The 15,337-nt window shown below is 43.8% G+C and overlaps 1 long non-coding RNA gene across 21 annotated transcripts in view; it reads right to left on the bottom strand.

Annotated features, from left to right (window-relative positions):
• The window catches only part of LOC307181360, a 968,012-nt gene that overhangs the window by 803,568 nt on the left and 149,107 nt on the right, over positions 1 to 15,337 (bottom strand). Inside the window, exon 1 of one of the 21 annotated variants that reach the window (XR_013826585.1) lies at positions 3,583 to 3,641. The exons of the other annotated variants lie outside the window; for them this stretch is intronic. This is a non-coding gene — a long non-coding RNA (uncharacterized lncRNA). Of the gene's footprint in view, positions 1 to 3,582; positions 3,642 to 15,337 lie in introns of those variants that run through there. 21 annotated transcript variants of the gene reach the window in all.

Raw genomic sequence — 15,337 nt, 5'->3', positions numbered from 1 at the left:
ATATATTCAGGAAAAAACGCATACGCCCTTTTTGGCCAACCAAGCAAGCTTGCAAAGGAAATCTGCACTACAATGAAGTCTCACTTCCCCCCGGTCAAAAGGGCCATCTGAAAAAAGTGTAAAATCCAGAAAGGCAGGACAGGCCATGGAGAACTGGGAGCCTTGCTATGCTGATGGGCGGGATGTAAATTGCCAACAACCACTTGGGAGAAGTGTATGGTGTTTGCTGAAACATCTAAAAAACAAAGCAACAGAACCTAGGGCACTTCCACTTATGGTCCTATAGCTTAGGGAAATTAAAATCAAAAAGACACAGCCACCCCAAAGTTTGGAACGGCTCTGTTTACAAGAACCTCGTTTACAGTACAAGTTCAACATCGCAGAAAGTGAAAAATGGATAAAGAAGTTGTGGTATTTACTTACAAAGCAATATCACTCAGCAATGAAATCTGTGTCATCAGGCCCTTAGCAGCACAATGAGTGGATTCAGGTATGATGATTCTAACTGAAATAAGTCACACAGAAAAAGAAACATCATAAGATATCAGAAATACACGGAATGTAAACTTGGTTACACAGGAACTGAATTACAGAACAGAACAGGGTCTCAAATTTAGAAAACCAACTTATGCTTGCTTAAGGGTAAAGGTGAGTTGGGGTGCTGCATAAAACCAGAGATTGAAATGAGCACAGATAAAGTTCCTTAAGTCAAATATTGAATAGACAAGAGCTACTCCTTGCTCAATGAAATGGACTCAACACCGCATATTAAACGCCTAAGAATGTACCTGACTAGTAAGTATCTTAAAACCTATGGATTGCTATGTCTCCGAAAGAGAATCAAGCATGTGTACAGGGGCATAAATGCAGCAGTGATAGGATTGGAGAGGTTCGTGAGCAAATGAAGACCCTTTGAAGTCATATTGCATGGTACCCATTCCACGGGTTTCAACTACCCAGGTGTAAGGTATTGTTCCTTCAGCTAAAACATGCATGTGGAACCTAGAGTATGATCAACCATGAGATCGGGAGACGTGTTCAAATATGTCTCAGTTTTCGTACCCTGGTACTCGGGTGCAACATTCCAGACGCTTTACTAACACTCTCCCCACTTGGAGAGTCAGTCCCTTTAACCTCCTGTTTGTCCCAGTTTGCAATTTCTGCGGAAGATGAACAGGAATAGCGAGAACCAATGAGAGACTAGCTGGAGGTGTCTGGACGGGCAAATTTAACTCTCATTTCCCACCAGGAAGAGGAATTAACCAAAGGCTCAGCGTGCCGTGCCGGAACCAGATTAGGGCCTGAAGCCATCGTGCGGTGTTGCGGCCAGGTCACAAGAAAGCGAGTTGAAGAAAGGAGCTCAGGGGCACTGTAATTCACAAACCTGGAGAGTTATAAATGACAGCTATCGTCCAAAAATAGACTGAAGTAAGGCTGCCAAGAGGACTTGAAAGCGGGGCAGAATTGCAGGAAACCGATTTCAGGAGGTAGACTGGAATTGCATTGAAAGCATAGGAAAAGAGGCAGAACGTCCACAATGATGCACTTGGCCAAAAAGGGCGTATGCGTTTTTTCCTGAATATATTCAGGAAAAAACGCATACGCCCTTTTTGGCCAACCAAGCAAGCTTGCAAAGGAAATCTGCACTACAATGAAGTCTCACTTCCCCCCGGTCAAAAGGGCCATCTGAAAAAAGTGTAAAATCCAGAAAGGCAGGACAGGCCATGGAGAACTGGGAGCCTTGTTATGCTGATGGGCAGGATGTAAATTGCCAACAACCACTTGGGAGAAGTGTATGGTGTTTCCTGAAACATCTAAAAAACAAAGCAACAGAACCTAGGGCACTTCCACTTATGGTCCTATAGCTTAGGGAAATTAAAATCAAAAAGACACAGCCACCCCAAAGTTTGGAACGGCTCTGTTTACAAGAACCTCGTTTACAGTACAAGTTCAACATCGCAGAAAGTGAAAAATGGATAAAGAAGTTGTGGTATTTACTTACAAAGCAATATCACTCAGCAATGAAATCTGTGTCATCAGGCCCTTAGCAGCACAATGAGTGGATTCAGGTATGATGATTCTAACTGAAATAAGTCACACAGAAAAAGAAACATCATAAGATATCAGTAATACACGGAATGTAAACTTGGCTACACAGGAACTGAATTACAGAACAGAACAGGGTCTCAAATTTAGAAAACTAACTTATGCTTGCTTAAGGGGAAAGGTGAGTTGGGGTGCTGCATAAAACCAGAGATTGAAATGAGCACAGATAAAGTTCCTTAAGTCAAATATTGAATACACAAGAGCTACTCCTTGCTCAATGAAATGGACTCAACACCGCATATTAAACGCCTAAGAATGTACCTGACTAGTAAGTATCTTAAAACCTATGGATTGCTATGTTTCCGAAAGAGAATCAAGCATGTGTACAGGGGCATAAACGCAGCAGTGATAGGATTGGAGAGGTTCGGTGAGCAAATGAAGACCCTTTGAAGTCATATTGCATGGTACCCATTCCACGTGTTTCAACTACCCAGGTGTAAGGTATTCTTCCTTCAGCTAAAACATGCATGTGGAACCTAGAGTATGATCAACCATGTGATCGGGAGACATGTTCAAATATGTCTCAGTTTTCGTACCCTGGTACTCGGGTGCAACATTCCAGACGCTTTACTAACACTCTCCCCACTTGGAGAGTCAGTCCCTTTAAACTCCTGTTTGACCCAGTTTGCCATTTCTGTGCAAGATGAACAGGAATAGCGAGAACCAATGAGAGGCTAGCTGGAGGTGTCTGGACGGGCAAATTTAACTCTCATTTCCCACCAGGAAGAGGAATTAACCAAAGGCTCAGCATGCCGGGCCGGAACCAGATTAGGGCCTGAAGCCATCCTGCGGTGTTGCGGCCAGGTCACAAGAAAGCGAGTTGAAGAAAGGAGCTCAGGGGCACTGTAATTCACAAACCTGCAGAGTTATAAATGACAGCTATCGTCCAAAAATAGACTGAAGTAAGGCTGCCAAGAGGACTTGAAAGCGGGGCAGAATTGCAGGAAACCGATTTCAGGAGGTAGACTGGAATTGTATTGAAAGCATAGGAAAAGAGGCAGAACGTCCACAATGATGCACTTGGCCAAAAAGGGCGTATGCGTTTTTTCCTGAATATATTCAGGAAAAAACGCATACGCACTTTTTGGCCAACCAAGCAAGCTTGCAAAGGAAATCTGCACTACAATGAAGTCTCACTTCCCCCCGGTCAAAAGGGCCATCTGAAAAAAGTGTAAAATCCAGAAAGGCAGGACAGGCCATGGAGAACTGGGAGCCTTGTTATGCTGATGGGCGGGATGTAAATTGCCAACAGACACTCAGGAGAAGTGTATGGTGTTTCCTGAAACATCTAAAAAACAAAGCAACAGAGCCTAGGGCACTGCCACTTATGGTCCTATAGCTTAGGGAAATTAAAATCAAAAAGACACAGCCACCCCAAAGTTTGGGACGCCTCTGTTTACAAGAACCTCGTTTACAGTACAAGTTCAACATCACAGAAAGTGAAAAATGGATAAAGAAGTTGTGGTATTTACTTACAAAGCAATATCACTCAGCAATGAAATCTATGTCATCAGGCCCTTAGCATCACAATGAGTGGATTCAGGTATGATGATTCTAACTGAAATAAGTCACACAGAAAAAGAAACATCATAAGATATCAGTAATACACGGAATGTAAACTTGGCTACACAGGAACTGAATTACAGAAAAGAACAGGGTCTCAAATTTAGAAAACCAACTTATGCTTGCTTAAGGGTAAAGGTGAGTTGGGGTGCTGCATAAAACCAGAGATTGAAATGAGCACAGATAAAGTTCCTTAAGTCAAAGATGGAATAGACAACAGCTACTCCTTGCTCAACGAAATGGACTCAACACCGCATATTAAACGCCTAAGAATGTACCTGACTAGTAAGTATCTTAAAACCTATGGATTGCTATGTCTCCAAAAGAGAATCAAGCATGTGTACAGGGGCATAAACGCAGCAGTGATAGGATTGGAGAGGTTCGGTGAGCAAATGAAGACCCTTTGAAGTCATATTGCATGGTACCCATTACACGGGTCTCAACTCTCCAGGTTTAAGGTATTCTTCCTTCAGCTAAAACATGCATGTGGAACCCAAGTACGATCAACCATGTGAACGGGAGACGTGTTCAAATATGTCTCAGTTTTCCTCCCCTGGTACTCGGGTGCAACATTCCAGACGCTTTACTAACACTCTCCCCACTTGGAGAGTCAGCGCCTTTAACCTCCTGTTTGGCCCAGTTTGCAATTTCTGCGGAAGATGAACAGGAATAGCGAGAACCAATGAGAGGCTAGCTGGAGGTGTCTGGACGGGCAAATTTAACTCTCATTTCCCAACAGGAAGAGGAAATAACCAAAGGCTCAGCGTGCCGTACCGGAACCAGATTAGGGCCTGAAGCCATCCTGCGGTGTTGCGGCCAGCTCAAAAGAAAGCGAGTTGAAGAAAGGAGCTCAGGGGCACTGTAATTCACAAACCTGCAGAGTTATAAATGACAGCTATCGTCCAAAAATAGACTGAAGTAAGGCTGCCAAGAGGACTTGAAAGCGGGGCAGAATTGCAGGAAACCGATTTCAGGAGGTAGACTGGAATTGCATTGAAAGCATAGGAAAAGAGGCAGAACGTCCACAATGATGCACTTGGCCAAAAAGGGCGTATGCGTTTTTTCCTGAATATATTCAGGAAAAAACGCATACGCCCTTTTTGACCAACCAAGCAAGCTTGCAAAGGAAATGTGCACTACAATGAAGTCTCACTTCCCCCCGGTCAAAAGGGCCATCTGAAAAAAGGGTAAAATCCAGAAAGGCAGGACAGGCCATGGAGAACTGGGAGCCTTGTTATGCTGATGGGCGGGATGTAAATTGCCAACAGACACTCGGGAGAAGTGTATGGTGTTTCCTGAAACATCTAAAAAACAAAGCAACAGAGCCTAGGGCACTGCCACTTATGGTCCTATAGCTTAGGGAAATTAAAATAAAAAAGACACAGCCACCCCAAAGTTTGGGACGCCTCTGTTTACAAGAACCTCGTTTACAGTACAAGTTCAACATCGCAGAAAGTGAAAAATGGATAAAGAAGTTGTGGTATTTACTTACAAAGCAATATCACTCAGCAATGAAATCTGTGTCATCAGGCCCTTGGCAGCACAATGAGTGGATTCAGGTATGATGATTCTAACTGAAGTAAGTCACACAGAAAAAGAAACATCATAAGATATCAGTAATACACGGAATGTAAACTTGGCTACACAGGAACTGAATTACAGAACAGAACAGGGACTCAAATTTAGAAAACCAACTTATGCTTGCTTAAGGGTAAAGGTGAGTTGGGGTGCTGCATAAAACCAGAGATTGAAATGAGCACAGATAAAGTTCCTTAAGTCAAATATGGAATAGACAAGAGCTACTCCTTGCTCAACGAAATGGACTCAACACCGCATATTAAACGCCTAAGAATGTACCTGACTAGTAAGTATCTTAAAACCTATGGATTGCTATGTCTCCGAAAGAGAATCAAGCATGTGTACAGGGGCATAAACGCAGCAGTGATAGGATTGGAGAGGTTCGGTGAGCAAATGAAGACCCTTTGAAGTCATATTGCATGGTACCCATTCCACGGGTTTCAACTACCCAGGTTTAAGGTATTCTTCCTTCAGCTAAAACATGCATGTGGAACCTAGAGTATGATCAACCATGTGATCGGGAGACGTGTTCAAATATGTCTCAGTTTTCGTACCCTGGTACTCGGGTGCAACATTCCAGACGCTTTACTAACACTCTCCCGACTTGGAGAGTCAGTCCCTTTAACCTCCTGTTTGGCCCAGTTTGCAATTTCTGCGGAAGATGAACAGGAATAGCGAGAACCAATGAGAGGCTAGCTGGAGGTGTCTGGACGGGCAAATTTAACTCTCATTTCCCACCAGGAAGAGGAATTAACCAAAGGCTCAGCGTGCCGTGCCGGAACCAGATTAGGGCCTGAAGCCATCCTGCGGTGTTGCGGCCAGCTCAAAAGAAAGCGAGTTGAAGAAAGGAGCTCAGGGGCACTGTAATTCACAAACCTGCAGAGTTATAAATGACAGCTATCGTCCAAAAATAGACTGAAGTAAGGCTGCCAAGAGGACTTGAAAGCGGGGCAGAATTGCAGGAAACCGATTTCAGGAGGTAGACTGGAATTGCATTGAAAGCATAGGAAAAGAGGCAGAACGTCCACAATGATGCACTTGGCCAAAAAGGGCGTATGCGTTTTTTCCTGAATATATTCAGGAAAAAACGCATACGCCCTTTTTGGCCAACCAAGCAAGCTTGCAAAGGAAATCTGCACTACAATGAAGTCTCACTTCCCCCCGGTCAAAAGGGCCATCTGAAAAAAGTGTAAAATCCAGAAAGGCAGGACAGGCCATGGAGAACTGGGAGCCTTGTTATGCTGATGGGCGGGATGTAAATTGCCAACAGACACTTGGGAGAAGTGTATGGTGTTTCCTGAAACATCTAAAAAACAAAGCAACAGAGCCTAGGGCACTGCCACTTATGGTCCTATAGCTTAGGGAAATTAAAATCAAAAAGACACAGCCACCCCAAAGTTTGGGACGCCTCTGTTTACAAGAACCTCGTTTACAGTACAAGTTCAACATCGCAGAAAGTGAAAAATGGATAAAGAACTTGTGGTACTTACGTACAATGCAGTATCACTCAGCAATGAAATCTATGTCATCAGGCCCGTAGCAGCATAATGAGTGGATTCAGGTACGATGATTCTAACTGAAATAAGTCACACAGAAAAAGAAACATCATAAGATATCACTAATACACGGAATGTAAACTTGGCTACACAGGAACTGCATTCCAAAACAGAACAGGGTCTCAAATTTAGAAAACCAACTTATGCTTGCTTAAGGGGAAAGGTGAGTTGGGGTGCTGCATAAAACCAGAGATTGAAATGAGCACAGATAAAGTTCCTTAAGCCAAATATGGAATAGACAAGAGCTACTCCTTGCTCAACGAAATGGACTCAAAACCCCATATTAAACCCCTAAGAATGTACCTGACTAGTAAGTATCTTAAAACCTATGGATTGCTATGTCTCCAAAAGAGAATCAAGCGTGTGTACAGGGGAATAAACGCAGCAGTGATAGGATTGGAGAGGTTCGGTGAGCAAATGAAGACCCGTTGAAGTCATATTGCATGGTACCCATTACACGGGTCTCAAGTCTCCAGGTTTAAGGTATTCTTCCTTCAGCTAAAACATGCATGTGGAACCCAGAGTATGATCAACCATGTGAACGGGAGACGTGTTCAAATATGTCTCAGTTTTCATACCCTGGTACTCGGGTGCAACATTCCAGACGCTTTACTAACACTCTCCCGACTTGGAGAGTCAGTCCCTTTAACCTCCTGTTTGGCCCAGTTTGCAATTTCTGCGGAAGATGAACAGGAATAGCGAGAACCAATGAGAGCCTAGCTGGAGGTGTCTGGACGGGCAAATTTAACTCTCATTTCCCACCAGGAAGAGGAATTAACCAAAGGCTCAGCATGCCGGGCCGGAACCAGATTAGGACCTGAAGCCATCCTGCGGTGTTGCGGCCAGGTCACAAGAAAGCGAGTTGAAGAAAGGAGCTCAGGGGCACTGTAATTCACAAACCTGCAGAGTTATAAATGACAGCTATCGTCCAAAAATAGACTGAAGTAAGGCTGCCAAGAGGACTTGAAAGCGGGGCAGAATTGCAGGAAACCGATTTCAGGAGGTAGACTGGAATTGCATTGAAAGCATAGGAAAAGAGGCAGAACGTCCACAATGATGCACTTGGCCAAAAAGGGCGTATGCGTTTTTTCCTGAATATATTCAGGAAAAAACGCATACGCCCTTTTTGGCCAACCAAGCAAGCTTGCAAAGGAAATCTGCACTACAATGAAGTCTCACTTCCCCCCGGTCAAAAGGGCCATCTGAAAAAAGTGTAAAATCCAGAAAGGCAGGACAGGCCATGGAGAACTGGGAGCCTTGTTATGCTGATGGGCGGGATGTAAATTGCCAACAACCACTCGGGAGAAGTGTATGGTGTTTCCTGAAACATCTAAAAAACAAAGCAACAGAACCTAGGGCACTTCCACTTATGGTCCTATAGCTTAGGGAAATTAAAATCAAAAAGACACAGCCACCCCAAAGTTTGGAACGGCTCTGTTTACAAGAACCTCGTTTACAGTACAAGTTCAACATCGCAGAAAGTGAAAAATGGATAAAGAAGTTGTGGTATTTACTTACAAAGCAATATCACTCAGCAATGAAATCTGTGTCATCAGGCCCTTAGCAGCACAATGAGTGGATTCAGGTATGATGATTCTAACTGAAATAAGTCACACAGAAAAAGAAACATCATAAGATATCAGTAATACACGGAATGTAAACTTGGCTACACAGGAACTGAATTACAGAAAAGAACAGGGTCTCAAATTTAGAAAACCAACTTATGCTTGCTTAAGGGTAAAGGTGAGTTGGGGTGCTGCATAAAACCAGAGATTGAAATGAGCACAGATAAAGTTCCTTAAGTCAAATATGGAATAGACAACAGCTACTCCTTGCTCAACGAAATGGACTCAACACCGCATATTAAACGCCTAAGAATGTACCTGACTAGTAAGTATCTTAAAACCTATGGATTGCTATGTCTCCAAAAGAGAATCAAGCATGTGTACAGGGGCATAAACGCAGCAGTGATAGGATTGGAGAGGTTCGGTGAGCAAATGAAGACCCTTTGAAGTCATATTGCATGGTACCCATTACACGGGTCTCAACTCTCCAGGTTTAAGGTATTCTTCCTTCAGCTAAAACATGCATGTGGAACCCAAGTACGATCAACCATGTGAACGGGAGATGTGTTCAAATATGTCTCAGTTTTCCTCCCCTGGTACTCGGGTGCAACATTCCAGACGCTTTACTAACACTCTCCCCACTTGGAGAGTCAGCGCCTTTAACCTCCTGTTTGGCCCAGTTTGCAATTTCTGCGGAAGATGAACAGGAATAGCGAGAACCAATGAGAGGCTAGCTGGAGGTGTCTGGACGGGCAAATTTAACTCTCATTTCCCAACAGGAAGAGGAAATAACCAAAGGCTCAGCGTGCCGTACCGGAACCAGATTAGGGCCTGAAGCCATCCTGCGGTGTTGCGGCCAGCTCAAAAGAAACCGAGTTGAAGAAAGGAGCTCAGGGGCACTGTAATTCACAAACCTGCAGAGTTATAAATGACAGCTATCGTCCAAAAATAGACTGAAGTAAGGCTGCCAAGAGGACTTGAAAGCGGGGCAGAATTGCAGGAAACCGATTTCAGGAGGTAGACTGGAATTGCATTGAAAGCATAGGAAAAGAGGCAGAACGTCCACAATGATGCACTTGGCCAAAAAGGGCGTATGCGTTTTTTCCTGAATATATTCAGGAAAAAACGCATACGCCCTTTTTGGCCAACCAAGCAAGCTTGCAAAGGAAATCTGCACTACAATGAAGTCTCACTTCCCCCCGGTCAAAAGGGCCATCTGAAAAAAGTGTAAAATCCAGAAAGGCAGGACAGGCCATGGAGAACTGGGAGCCTTGTTATGCTGATGGGCGGGATGTAAATTGCCAACAGACACTTGGGAGAAGTGTATGGTGTTTCCTGAAACATCTAAAAAACAAAGCAACAGAGCCTAGGGCACTGCCACTTATGGTCCTATAGCTTAGGGAAATTAAAATCAAAAAGACACAGCCACCCCAAAGTTTGGGACGCCTCTGTTTACAAGAACCTCGTTTACAGTACAAGTTCAACATCGCAGAAAGTGAAAAATGGATAAAGAACTTGTGGTACTTACGTACAATGCAGTATCACTCAGCAATGAAATCTATGTCATCAGGCCCGTAGCAGCATAATGAGTGGATTCAGGTACGATGATTCTAACTGAAATAAGTCACACAGAAAAAGAAACATCATAAGATATCACTAATAAACGGAATGTAAACTTGGCTACACAGGAACTGCATTCCAAAACAGAACAGGGTCTCAAATTTAGAAAACCATCTTATGCTTGCTTAAGGGGAAAGGTGAGTTGGGGTGCTGCATAAAACCAGAGATTGAAATGAGCACAGATAAAGTTCCTTAAGCCAAATATGGAATAGACAAGAGCTACTCCTTGCTCAACGAAATGGACTCAAAACCCCATATTAAACCCCTAAGAATGTACCTGACTAGTAAGTATCTTAAAACCTATGGATTGCTATGTCTCCAAAAGAGAATCAAGCGTGTGTACAGGGGAATAAACGCAGCAGTGATAGGATTGGAGAGGTTCGGTGAGCAAATGAAGACCCGTTGAAGTCATATTGCATGGTACCCATTACACGGGTCTCAACTCTCCAGGTTTAAGGTATTCTTCCTTCAGCTAAAACATGCATGTGGAACCCAGAGTATGATCAACCATGTGAACGGGAGACGTGTTCAAATATGTCTCAGTTTTCATACCCTGGTACTCGGGTGCAACATTCCAGACGCTTTACTAACACTCTCCCGACTTGGAGAGTCAGTCCCTTTAACCTCCTGTTTGGCCCAGTTTGCAATTTCTGCGGAAGATGAACAGGAATAGCGAGAACCAATGAGAGCCTAGCTGGAGGTGTCTGGACGGGCAAATTTAACTCTCATTTCCCACCAGGAAGAGGAATTAACCAAAGGCTCAGCATGCCGGGCCGGAACCAGATTAGGACCTGAAGCCATCCTGCGGTGTTGCGGCCAGGTCACAAGAAAGCGAGTTGAAGAAAGGAGCTCAGGGGCACTGTAATTCACAAACCTGCAGAGTTATAAATGACAGCTATCGTCCAAAAATAGACTGAAGTAAGGCTGCCAAGAGGACTTGAAAGCGGGGCAGAATTGCAGGAAACCGATTTCAGGAGGTAGACTGGAATTGCATTGAAAGCATAGGAAAAGAGGCAGAACGTCCACAATGATGCACTTGGCCAAAAAGGGCGTATGCGTTTTTTCCTGAATATATTCAGGAAAAAACGCATACGCCCTTTTTGGCCAACCAAGCAAGCTTGCAAAGGAAATCTGCACTACAATGAAGTCTCACTTCCCCCCGGTCAAAAGGGCCATCTGAAAAAAGTGTAAAATCCAGAAAGGCAGGACAGGCCATGGAGAACTGGGAGCCTTGTTATGCTGATGGGCGGGATGTAAATTGCCAACAACCACTCGGGAGAAGTGTATGGTGTTTCCTGAAACATCTAAAAAACAAAGCAACAGAACCTAGGGCACTTCCACTTATGGTCCTATAGCTTAGGGAAATTAAAATCAAAAAGACACAGCCACCCCAAAGTTTGGAACGGCTCTGTTTACAAGAACCTCGTTTACAGTACAAGTTCAACATCGCAGAAAGTGAAAAATGGATAAAGAAGTTGTGGTATTTACTTACAAAGCAATATCACTCAGCAATGAAATCTGTGTCATCAGGCCCTTAGCAGCACAATGAGTGGATTCAGGTATGATGATTCTAACTGAAATAAGTCACACAGAAAAAGAAACATCATAAGATATCAGTAATACACGGAATGTAAACTTGGCTACACAGGAACTGAATTTCAGAACAGAACAGGGTCTCAAATTTAGAAAACCAACTTATGCTTGCTTAAGGGGAAAGGTGAGTTGGGGTGCTGCATAAAACCAGAGATTGAAATGAGCACAGATAAAGTTCCTTAAGCCAAATATGGAATAGACAAGAGCTACTCCTTGCTCAACGAAATGGACTCAACACCGCATATTAAACGCCTAAGAATGTACCTGACTAGTAAGTATCTTAAAACCTAGAGATTGCTATGTCTCCGAAAGAGAATCAAGCATGTGTACAGGGGCATAAACGCAGCAGTGATAGGATTGGAGAGGCTCGGTGAGCAAATGAAGACCCTTTGAAGTCATATTGCATGGTACCCATTCCACGGGTTTCAACTACCCAGGTTTTAGGTATTCTTCCTTCAGCTAAAACATGCATGTGGAACCCAAGTATGATCAACCATGTGAACGGGAGACGTGTTCAAATATGTCTTAGTTTTCCTCCCCTGGTACTCGGGTGCAACATTCCAGACGCTTTACTAACACTCTCCCCACTTGGAGAGTCAGCGCCTTTAACCTCCTGTTTGGCCCAGTTTGCAATTTCTGCGGAAGATGAACAGGAATAGCGAGAACCAATGAGAGGCTAGCTGGAGGTGTCTGGACGGGCAAATTTAACTCTCATTTCCCACCAGGAAGAGGAAATAACCAAAGGCTCACCGACCGTACCAGAACCAGATTAGGGCCTGAAGCCATCCTGCGGTGTTGCGGCCAGCTCAAAAGAAAGGGAGTTGAAGAAAGGAGCTCAGGGGCACTGTAATTCACAAACCTGCAGAGTTATAAATGACAGCTATCGTCCAAAAATATACTGAAGTAAGGCTGCCAAGAGGACTTGAAAGCGGGGCAGAATTGCAGGAAACCGATTTCAGGAGGTAGACTGGAATTGCATTGAAAGCATAGGAAAAGAGGCAGAACGTCCACAATGATGCACTTGGCCAAAAAGGGCGTATGCGTTTTTTCCTGAATATATTCAGGAAAAAACGCATACGCCCTTTTTGGCCAACCAAGCAAGCTTGCAAAGGAAATCTGCACTACAATGAAGTCTCACTTCCCCCCGGTCAAAAGGGCCATCTGAAAAAAGTGTAAAATCCAGAAAGGCAGGACAGGCCATGGAGAACTGGGAGCCTTGTTATGCTGATGGGCGGGATGTAAATTGCCAACAACCACTCGGGAGAAGTGTATGGTGTTTCCTGAAACATCTAAAAAACAAAGCAACAGAACCTAGGGCACTTCCACTTATGGTCCTATAGCTTAGGGAAATTAAAATCAAAAAGACACAGCCACCCCAAAGTTTGGAACGGCTCTGTTTACAAGAACCTCGTTTACAGTACAAGTTCAACATCGCAGAAAGTGAAAAATGGATAAAGAAGTTGTGGTATTTACTTACAAAGCAATATCACTCAGCAATGAAATCTGTGTCATCAGGCCCTTAGCAGCACAATGAGTGGATTCAGGTATGATGATTCTAACTGAAATAAGTCACACAGAAAAAGAAACATCATAAGATATCAGTAATACACGGAATGTAAACTTGGCTACACAGGAACTGAATTTCAGAACAGAACAGGGTCTCAAATTTAGAAAACCAACTTATGCTTGCTTAAGGGGAAAGGTGAGTTGGGGTGCTGCATAAAACCAGAGATTGAAATGAGCACAGATAAAGTTCCTTAAGCCAAATATGTAATACACAAGAGCTACTCCTTGCTCAACGAAATGGACTCAACACCCCATATTAAACGCCTAAGAATGTACCTGACTAGTAAGTATCTTAAAACCTATGGATTGCTATGTCTCCGAAAGAGAATCAAGCATGTGTACAGGGGCATAAACGCAGCAGTGATAGGATTGGAGAGGTTCGGTGAGCAAATGAAGACCCTTTGAAATCATATTGCATGGTACCCATTCCACGGGTTTCAACTACCCAGGTTTAAGGTATTCTTCCTTCAGCTAAAACATGCATGTGGAACCTAGAGTATGATCAACCATGTGATCGGGAGACGTGTTCAAATATGTCTCAGTTTTCCTCCCCTGGTACTCGGGTGCAACATTCCAGACGCTTTACTAACACTCTCCCCACTTGGAGAGTCAGTCCCTTTAACCTCCTGTTTGGCCCAGTTTGCAATTTCTGCGGAAGATGAACAGGAATAGCGAGAACCAATGAGAGCCTAGCTGGAGGTGTCTGGACGGGCAAATTTAACTCTCATTTCCCACCAGGAAGAGGAATTAACCAAAGGCTCAGCATGCCGGGCCGGAACCAGATTAGGGCCTGAAGCCATCCTGCGGTGTTGCGGCCAGGTCACAAGAAAGCGAGTTGAAGAAAGGAGCTCAGGGGCACTGTAATTCACAAACCTGCAGAGTTATAAATGACAGCTATCGTCCAAAAATAGACTGAAGTAAGGCTGCCAAGAGGACTTGAAAGCGGGGCAGAATTGCAGGAAACCGATTTCAGGAGGTAGACTGGAATTGCATTGAAAGCATAGGAAAAGAGGCAGAACGTCCACAATGATGCACTTGGCCAAAAAGATCGTATGCGTTTTTTCCTGAATATATTCAGGAAAAAACGCATACGCCCTTTTTGGCCAACCAAGCAAGCTTGCAAAGGAAATCTGCACTACAATGAAGTCTCACTTCCCCCCGGTGAAAAGGGCCATCTGAAAAAAGTGTAAAATCCAGAAAGGCAGGACAGGCCATGGAGAACTGGGAGCCTTGTTATGCTGATGGGCGGGATGTAAATTGCCAACAACCACTCGGGAGAAGTGTATGGTGTTTCCTGAAACATCTAAAAAACAAAGCAACAGAACCTAGGGCACTTCCACTTATGGTCCTATAGCTTAGGGAAATTAAAATCAAAAAGACACAGCCACCCCAAAGTTTGGAACGGCTCTGTTTACAAGAACCTCGTTTACAGTACAAGTTCAACATCGCAGAAAGTGAAAAATGGATAAAGAAGTTGTGGTATTTACTTACAAAGCAATATCACTCAGCAATGAAATCTGTGTCATCAGGCCCTTAGCAGCACAATGAGTGGATTCAGGTATGATGATTCTAACTGAAATAAGTCACACAGAAAAAGAAACATCATAAGATATCAGTAATACACGGAATGTAAACTTGGCTACACAGGAACTGAATTTCAGAACAGAACAGGGTCTCAAATTTAGAAAACCAACTTATGCTTGCTTAAGGGGAAAGGTGAGTTGGGGTGCTGCATAAAACCAGAGATTGAAATGAGCACAGATAAAGTTCCTTAAGCCAAATATGGAATAGACAAGAGCTACTCCTTGCTCAACGAAATGGACTCAACACCGCATATTAAACGCCTAAGAATGTACCTGACTAGTAAGTATCTTAAAACCTAGAGATTGCTATGTCTCCGAAAGAGAATCAAGCATGTGTACAGGGGCATAAACGCAGCAGTGATAGGATTGGAGAGGCTCGGTGAGCAAATGAAGACCCTTTGAAGTCATATTGCATGGTACCCATTCCACGGGTTTCAACTACCCAGGTTTTAGGTATTCTTCCTTCAGCTAAAACATGCATGTGGAACCCAAGTATGATCAACCATGTGAACGGGAGACGTGTTCAAATATGTCTTAGTTTTCCTCCCCTGGTACTCGGGTGCAACATTCCAGACGCTTTACTAACACTCTCCCCACTTGGAGAGTC

Source organism: Stenella coeruleoalba (genome assembly GCF_951394435.1).
Source record: "Stenella coeruleoalba genome assembly, contig: scaffold_118, whole genome shotgun sequence".
Classification (NCBI taxonomy): Eukaryota; Metazoa; Chordata; class Mammalia; order Artiodactyla; family Delphinidae; genus Stenella; species Stenella coeruleoalba.
Note: the sequence above shows the minus strand (reverse complement) of the source record. Positions and strands in the feature narration are given on the sequence as shown.